Here is a 9,757-nt window from a genome sequence, read left to right as displayed (position 1 = left end):
GGTTGGGTTAATTTGCATATAGTCGCTCTGATTGGCTGGTGGGTGTGGCTTAAGGCATAGCGAAGGTATGGTCAATTTGCATGTTTGTCTTTTATTAGTGTAGATATATATACACATATTTAAGGCATATTTTATGGGTCCATATTTTAAGGCATCTAATATGTATTTCAGTATATCTATACATAGAGTTTAGTTCTCCTTTTGATATTTAAAGGTTATATATACTATTGTCTAAAAAGAACATATGTATGAATAACTCTATATAAAAATTTTAAGAATTAAATAGTATGGTGAAAGCCAAGGGAGAGGGAGTTAGGGGTGGGTAGAGGTGGGAAAAGGAGGATAAAAGGGGGATGCCTGCAATAATGTCAATATTAAAATTTTTTAATTAAAAAAGACATTTAAGAATTATGCTCTCTAGGTACTGCTCATTGTTAAGAATTCCACTCTTCCATATATTGAGCTAAAATCTGACTTTATATGTATATCGGCTTTGAGACTTATCAGAATCCATGAAATAAGTGCATATATTTGGACTATAATACCCATTACACACTAGTTCTGGTGAAACAATTAGCTTTACTCATGTTATACAATAAACATGAACTGATTAAATAGCAGATTATACACCTGAAGCAATTAGATATTTTTTTAAAAAGTAGAATACTCTAGGAGGGAATGGGGAGCAGACCTTGGGTAACAACATGCATATACAAGCCTGTGTCTTTCCAATCTTAAAATAAATTCCTCAATTTATAATGATGCCTAATCTATGATGATAACATAATTTGAGTGTGGATAAAATGTTTTAAAGCTGTGATTTTCCTTTTTCTTGGCCAACAATACTGTAAGAAAGACTCGTAAGCATCCAGAAGTTGTATAAACCACAATAAGGATATTTTTGATATCTTGGGCAAATACAAAAAAGGCGGGTCCATATTTTAAGGTATTGAATATATATTTGAGTATAGAATACTCATGCAAAAAAAAGCTATATGCTATGAACTCTTTATTTTGAAAAGTATGCATTAGAAATTCTGAGACAAGTATCATTATAAGAGTTTAGTAAGTAGCCATATATATGTGTGTGTGTGTGTGTGTATATATATATACATACATATACATATATATATATATGACTATTTGTAAGAAGTTATGTTAATGATGTGAGTGATAAAAAACTTCTCACCCTGGAAGAAGTGGCAACTTAAGATTTGGTGGTGTAGTTCTATGAACAGCACCTAAAGAGATTGATGAAGATGTATTCTATTATGATTTTTACATATTTCCTATTAAAAAAGAAGAATCATAATTTCTGAATGGAAATACTACTTCATGTGATTCTTTAGGTGAGGTTCAATGGGAAAGAAAATTAAAATATTTTAGACTTGGAGTCATGGGTCTATTTTATATAAACCTCTAGCCATTGGCAGCAATCTAAACTTTTTTTTCTGTGTACAATGCATTGTCAAAAAGCATTCTGCTATGAGAAAAATGAAAAGATATAAATAGAGAGAGATTTTGCCATTGGTATTGTGTTTCCTGTTTATATATCTGCATTTTAAGTGCCTGCCAGTGCCTTTGAGTAAGAATACATCTAAAGCAAGACAAGCAGGTCAGAAACTTGACCTACTTTCTTCATCTTTCTGCTTAACACAGCATAGATAAAGCTTAAGAAATTGAACCTTAGTAATTTAAAAAATTTGAAAATTGTAGAAATAGGCAAAGAACATATACTCTATCCTCAGCCATCCCTAGGAAACAAATAAACGACAGCTACTTAAGTAAGATGAAAATTTGTAAATAACTTTCTCAAAAAATAATTATTCAATTATACCTACATAAAGGAATAATGATTTTCATAGAGAAACTCTAATTACTGTTTTTTTCCCCCTTAGTTATAAACTTAGAGCCTCATTGACTCATTCATTGGACAAAATTATTGAAAGACCACTGCAGGACACTGGCTATATATTAATTCATCACATGTCTCTGCCCTCATGCATTTTCTACATAGTTACCACAAGCATTGTTGTAAGTTATATGGTAAATGCTGAGATATGTGCATGGATAGAATCCTGGTCACAGTAGGAAACCATCACAATGTTAGTATTTGAATTCAGGTTGGCGGAATGACAAAATTTTCCAAGCATTTTAAGGCAGGAGGACAGAACATGCAAAGTGATGAGCAATAGCGTCAGTGCAACAACGATGCAGAGCAAAGGGCTGTGCAGGATGATGTGTGAAGAAGCTGGGTATATGTGGGTAGAAACGTGATTGACTTTTGTATGAAAGTAATAATAGCTGCTGCAGTATATATAGACCCTGTAGTCATTCACCTGTGTCCAAAATGTTATTTCTAGTTGTGGTGGGAAAGGGGGTTCTGGTTGATTTGACTTTTCAGGGATCCCAGTTGATAGAATCACCCTCATCTTCAACATAGAGTTTCTGAGAGAGCTCTGGACATCAATATACAGCCCAGAGATCCCACTTCTAGGAATATATCCGAAGAAGCCTGAAACACCAATCAGAAAGAAAACATTCACCCCTATTTTCATAGCCTTATTTACCATAGCTAAGATCTGGAAACAGTCCAACTGCCCATCAGTAGATGGGTGGATAAAAAAGCTGTCTGTGGTACATTTACACCATGGAATACTATGCAGCTATAAAAAGAAGGATCGCTTACTTTATGAGACAACATAGAGGGCCCTGGAGAGTATTATGATAATCAAAAAAAGCCAGTCAGAGAAAGATAAATATCATATGGTCTCCTATATGTGGAATTGAATGAACAAAAGAAACTGACAAATAAAATAGATCCAGAGACATGGAAGCATGCAGCAGACTGACGATTCTCAGAGGGAAGAGTTGGGGAAGAGATTAACCAAAGAACTTATATGCACATATGTATAACCCATGGACACAGTCAATAGTGCAGTGAAGGCCTGGAGGGGGTGGGGTAGGTAGAGGGGGTCAGTGAGAGAAACAGGGGGCATCTGTAATACTTTCAACAATAAAGATAAATTTAAAAATATATACAGCTAGAAGCCCAGCCTATAAATGGTCTATATTACTTCTGCCCAAATGTTATTGGCCAGAACTCAGTGATCTGGCCATGTTGCAAGGGAGGCTTGGCAATGTTGTTTAGCTGTATGCCCAGGAAAAATGGATAATGATAAATAGATGGTTAGTCTTTGCCACAGGCCTGACATGCTATTCTAATGGAGAGCAGTGATTTTCTCACATCTGGGAGTTTCACCATCAGATTGCTATTTATGAAGATCACTTGGGTACACTATAAAGAATATACTAGAGTAGGACAAGACTAGTAAGGTCATGGAAGATAGGTCATGGAAGTAGGTGATTAGAATACAAAGACAGTGGCAATATCACAGGAAAATAGAGGTAAAACACAGGAAATATTTCTGAGATAGAATAAACTGGATTTGATGACTGACTGGATAATGAACTGAGCTACAGAGAAGGGTAGAAAATGACTGAGCATTTTACTGAGAGAATGTATTGATGGTGTACTATTAACTAAAGTCAAGAACATGTCAGGTGAAGCAGGCTTACATATGAAAAAGAGGAGCCCAGGTTGGGAAATGGTAAGTTGTTAGTATCTGTAAGACCCCTGAGTGGAAATGTCCAGTAGGAAAATGAAATTGATCTGAATCCTAGGAGAATACAGGAGGTGTGCTTTTGGTGGGAGGTGCAATCAACACATCATCTAGAGCAGTGGTCGGCAAACTGCGGCCCCTTGACTGTGGCTCTTCCACAAAATACCACGTGTGGGCGCACACGTACAGTGCGATTGAAACTTCGTGGCCACACTCAAGGAGCCAAAGAGCCACATGTGGCTCGCGAGCCGCAGTTTGCTGACCACTGATATAGAGCTATGAGACAAGAAGCAAACCCCCAAAGAGATGTCATAGAGTGAAATAAAAAGGATACTGCAGATTTTGGTGTCCTACTTCTGTGGAAAATTAAAAATAGAACTTTCCTTGTGGGCAATATTATCTTTCTTTTTTTCTCTCAACTCCATCACCCCCCAACCTCCCTCCTCCTCCACCCCCCACTTCCCCCCATCAGAGCTGTCTGGTTGCTATCTATGAGTCTGACCTCCCCCCATCAGAGCTGTCTGGCTGCTATCTATGAGTCTGTCTTTATTTTGCTTGTTGGTTCAGTTTGTTCATTAGGTTCCACATACAAATGAAATCATATTCAGTTGTTGTAGGGGTTAAATCAATCACATGATGCATTTAAAATACTAGTCTCGGTATCTGACAAATGGAAAGGATTTAATAAATGGTAGCTGTAACTGTAACATAAGAAGAATAATCACATTTCACTCTGAGTGCCTCTGACTGCTGCGTGGGAAGGTCTCCACTTCCCTTCACACCTACCTCTGCTTTTACTAATTCTGTTCTGTTCTACTAGCAATGCTTTCCCCTACATGCCACATAATTGTTCTGCTATAACTTCTCTGAAGCTAAAGGAAACAGCCCCTTCCACTGACGGCAAATTCTAGACAATTACTCTTCACAATACTGTGCTTGCTGCCTGGGATTGTGATGGCTTCTCAGAGAATTCTAATGGTAATATTCTTTATTAAGTGATTGCTTTGTCTCAGGTGGCCACATTAAAAAAACACACACAATTAAAATTTAAATAAAAATCAAAGCCAAAAATCTATAACAACTGTAGCATTACTTCTTATGATAGAAGGAACAACATACCTGAAAGATCTTTCATGCTGATGTGTAATGCCCCTTTGCCTTAAATTTGATTCCTGTAGGTGTTCAGTTAATATGAAAACAACAAATAGCTACGTTATCTCCTTCTTTGAATGTTTCTACTACACCAGCCGCTATTAATGCATTTTTGCTCTAACCTGGGCTCCTCTTAGTTAAAAACAGAGCTATTTTTATCATCTGAGACAATACATAAAGAGGAACTAAAGTGCTGTTCAAATTTAAGTTATTTCATCATTTAAATGAGTCACAGTTGGATTCATTGAAGATGGTGATGCTGGTTTTGGCAATCTGTCTAGTAAGTCTCTGCTGGGCGTAAGGGATGTGCCCTCAGGAACTTGTCAGCAGGGAAGCGGAAGGGCCCCGTCACTCTAAAATTATGTAAAGAGCCTGATCTGAGATACAGAAAGTTATGACACTAACTTAGAAGCACAGATGGCACCCTGAGCACAGCAGAACAAGATGAAAGCCAAGGAATAACTGGGTCACTCAGAAGGGTGGTAGTGGGCAGGCAGTCAGATGGGCTCATTTCTCTAGGACACAGGGGACCCTGACAAAAACGGGCTCTCTGGTTATATCTTGATGCCATTAACAATAAAAACCATACAAACAACTTTTCTTGTTCTGATTAAATAATCATCAAATGATCTTTTGATTATAATTGGCTTCTCATGGCTTTTCTGATGGAGAAGTGAACATTCTGGCCAGAGGACACTTACCTTCATCTTCTAGCTTCTTCGCAGATGTATTTCTCAATGTAAATTAATACATTAGGCAATTAATTATCGCTCCTTTTATTTGAGTGAGTTTGCATGAATCTGTTAGAATCATTTGTTCTATTATGACAAAAATTAAACTTCTGAGGTTGCAAAATGGAAGACCAAATGAAAGACCAAAGAATATGTGATCTTATGAGGTCCTCCTGGAAGAAAGTCAACTAAGAGATAGTCCCCTGTCAACATCCTTACAGCCAATGCCATTTAAGTCTCAAAGCTGACAGATGGAATAACTTCAGTATAGGAATATTGACAATTTGCAAGCTCACATTTTTATTTCAGCATTATAATAGCTAACACTTAAGGACCTTGAGCAAAATTAAACTGTTCAGCTCAATCAAAGAATGAAGGTTTTGTAGGCCAGAACACTTAAAAGCCCAAGTATTTATCACCTTCCCAGCCAGAACACTGTGTCCAATCCTCAGTTCTCTCCCTTCCGCTTTCATTGTGAGTGTAACATGATGTTAATGTGTCTTCCCAGGGACAGCTAGATTTCTTAGTCTCAAAAACAAAACAAAACATGCCTAACAAGGACAATTCCCAAAATGTAACTTAGTACTACTTAATTCACACCAAAAGAATATATAAATTACAGCATTTAAAAGTTTATTTCAACTAGATGAAATTGCATACATTTTATCTTGTTTCGTCTACGTTTCACTATAATTCATTGAAAAATAATACCACAATGTTCTAGTAAAGGTTCAGGACAGTTCAGAGAACTGTTTTGATCAGTAATCATTATTTTGTACCTTAACAAAATAGACCATATGTAATTAGAAAAAATGTTTGGAGTACAGTAATTTTAAATAAAAATATGATAGTAAAATTAAGTTATTCTGATCATGTGTAAAAATGAAACAACAAACATGATGGGTCTGGTTTCTAAGTCCCAAATACTAATTATTTTCCGGAAAATTATATGTTCCTCTAGTCACTGCTGTTCAAGAGGCTATTTTATGGAGCAAACACTACTAGAATATTCTTAATGAGCACGCACAATTATATTTTTAATTTGTAGTTTCCAGTAATTACCAGTGGGAAAGCAAGACCTTGTGGCATTTTTTGCAGGTGGAAAGTATTTATGTTTAATGTCTATAATACCGTTGAATGGCCACAGGAATTTGCACATAAGAAATGGGAAAATTGTATATAGCTTTTAGAATCACTGCACTTGTAATCTCTCATTTTATTTTAAGATCAGGTGGAACACAATGTTGTATTAAGTGAAGATTGAAAACGTGTTAGTGATTCACATAGTGCTACTTTCTCAACATTGTCTATTTTAAAGACTACTTTTATCATGATTCATATAAATCTTGAAGAATATTAGCATGCAAGTACTGGTGGGAGGATGGATACACATTTCAAAGATGGACACAAGATGAGAATGAAAACAGAAAACTACAGTTATCTGTCTCACAAAGTTTGCGTGACGAGGAGAAATGCGCCTGTTGTTGAGGTTTGGTCACAGCTTGTTTTCTAGTAGGCATGTGCCCATAGTATCGCCTCTGAAGCGGCTCCCTCTTCAACTAAAAATGATCAACTTTTACCCTACCAACCTTCATTCTGATTTCAAAAATCACATATTAAGTCTCACTTTCATACAAAAACTTTTTGCAAATTAAAAACCAAGTATTCTACTTATTGTCCTTTTATTTTTAGGGATAAAATTTGCATACCCAAAAGCACAATAAAACTAGTTGAGAGTTGCTTTTATATTATCATTACTTCATTCAACTGAAGCATGAAGCTGTGTTGTGTGGAAAAAACAAGCTTCAATATTATACCTGTGGGTGGTTGTGTTGCTTCCAAAAGAATTTTTTTTTTTTTTGTCACCAAATGAGCCATTATTTGAATCCAATTACCAGCGAACACCTATAGAGACATACTGAGTTGTTTTGAATATGGACATATTATACAAATAATATCAATAGCTGCATTTTGACAGCCAAATACTGTATTAAATTTTTATAGGTATGGTTTTTCATTTAATCCTAATAAAAGTATTATAAAGGAAATTTTATCCTCCCTACAGAATGGAGGGAAAGCAAGGTGTCTAGAGATTAGATGGTTTTGCCCAAGGTCACAGTGGTAAGAAGTTAATAAAACTCATCCTCATTTCTGTGTGACTCCATAGTATGTGTTTGTAACCACATATTGCAGATCTGTTACCAATGTGGCCAATGTACTGTATATTGGTTATGTCCATTCATCAACATAGGGAGGACCTGTTGACAGAAAGAATTATTTGTGTATGTTTTGAAATCCCTCCTCTTATTTTATAGTAATGACTCATATATTAGTGATAGACATATACAAACTTACAAATCTCATTTAGTGTTTGGAAATATTTTTGAAAAGCTCAATGAATGATCACAAGAACAATGAAATATGGAGCAAAAATTTAGATATTTGAGGAATGGAAAAGAGCACAAATCTCCTAAGATTATGCCATCTTTTTTCTTATAAGCAACAGTTCACAGTGTAGTAAAATTATGAAAAAATATGATGACAATGTTTTAAGTGAAGAAGTTTCTAGAGAGACAGAGCATGTGTTTAGAGTGCTATCTATTCTAAGACATATTTCCATTCTGTTTTGTCCTGTTTATATTACTCTTTTAGGGAAATAGAAGCCATAGATGATCAGAGAGAAGGGAGAGCAAGGAGGAAGTGGGAAAATGTATTCTACATTCTAACTCTCTGTTCTCATTAACTCTTGGAGCCTCAAACAGAATCTATCACTGAATCCAGGAGGGGAATTCTCAACACATTCATTGTTACCTGCTCTAAATTGTGACAATGATCAAAATGCCTCCGTATAGTTCTTGACAAATGGAAAAAGAATCCTGTCACAGAGCTTCTAAACGGTTATTAGAAACATGTCTGAGTTGTATCGTCAGCCTCGCTTAGTTTCCAAGCCCCGTGGGGGGAGGGATTGATGTCTTTCCAGGTAAGGCTGACAGACTCACAGCAACACTTAATAAAAATAGCAGAAGAAACATAGTCGGGGTAACAAGAACCACTCAAACTCAGATTACAAACTTTGAACCAAGTCCTGTACCTTTTCTAGAATTCCATTCATTACCAGTGTTGGTATGAGTTTCAAGGGGAACCTGCATTATAGTGCGGTGAGGGCCTGGGGTGGGGGAACAGGATAGGGAGGGTCAATGGGGGGGGGATGGCAAATCTGTAATACTTTCAATAATAAAGATAAATTTAAAAAATATATTCTCTGTGGTACACATTTTGGGATAAATGTTCATGTGAAGCAAATATGATTATTCATAGTAGAATTCTTAGAGCCTAATAAAATTAGCCACTCTCTTCAGCGATATTAATCAGTTGGTTTTCTCCAATATGCCTGAATAAACAGAGCACCTGACTGTAGATTAACTGCACCTAAAGATGGCTTGTGAATATTAGCATATCAGCAAACCATATGGCAAATTAGACTTCTCTCTGGTAATTTGCTGGAAGGAAGCCAACATAATTAGAAATCACTCTCAATAACTGCAGTCGCACACAGCACCCCAGTCACTGAAATGAAACATTTTTCAGAAATGTCTGTTTTGTAAGTACATTCCAAATGACAGGCTACAAACTAGCTGCTTGTATTACACATCATCGTGGAAGATGGGCTCACAGACTGAGTTTTAAAGTGTCAGGTTGTTTGCCATCTGCATTTTCTATTGATTTGACTTTGAAAAGTTTTGTCTGTTTGGTTTTTGGTGAAGAAAATTCCTGGCCATGCCCTGGTGGTGAGGGTAGGCAAACACAGTCTGTACATTTCCTTATAAAGAACAGCCACTGCAAGGTGAAAGAAGTCAACAACCAATGGTGTGCTCTATTCCATCAGTTATATTAAAAATTGTAAATAATAATTTTAAATAGTTAATAGCATAAATATGAAGGTAATGTGATCAGTTTTCTCAATTTTCATGATTTCAGAGAGGAAGGGAGAGGGAGAGAGAGATAGAAACATTAATGATGAGAGAGAATCAGTGATCCACTGCCTCCTGCACACCCCCTACTGATCGAGCCCCCCACAATAAGGGGATGTATCCTGACTGGGAATCAAACTGTGACCTCCTGGTTCATAGGTTGATGGTCAAACACTGAGCCACACTGGTGAGGTGCTCAGTTAATCTTTTGATGCCTCTAAGTTATCAATTTTAAATTTATATAAACTCAAAAGCTACCTACCTTCCTATAACCTGACAC

The sequence above is a fragment of the Myotis brandtii genome, unplaced genomic scaffold (assembly GCF_000412655.1).
Source record: "Myotis brandtii unplaced genomic scaffold, ASM41265v1 scaffold17, whole genome shotgun sequence".
Classification (NCBI taxonomy): Eukaryota; Metazoa; Chordata; class Mammalia; order Chiroptera; family Vespertilionidae; genus Myotis; species Myotis brandtii.
This window is presented reverse-complemented; position numbering follows the sequence as displayed.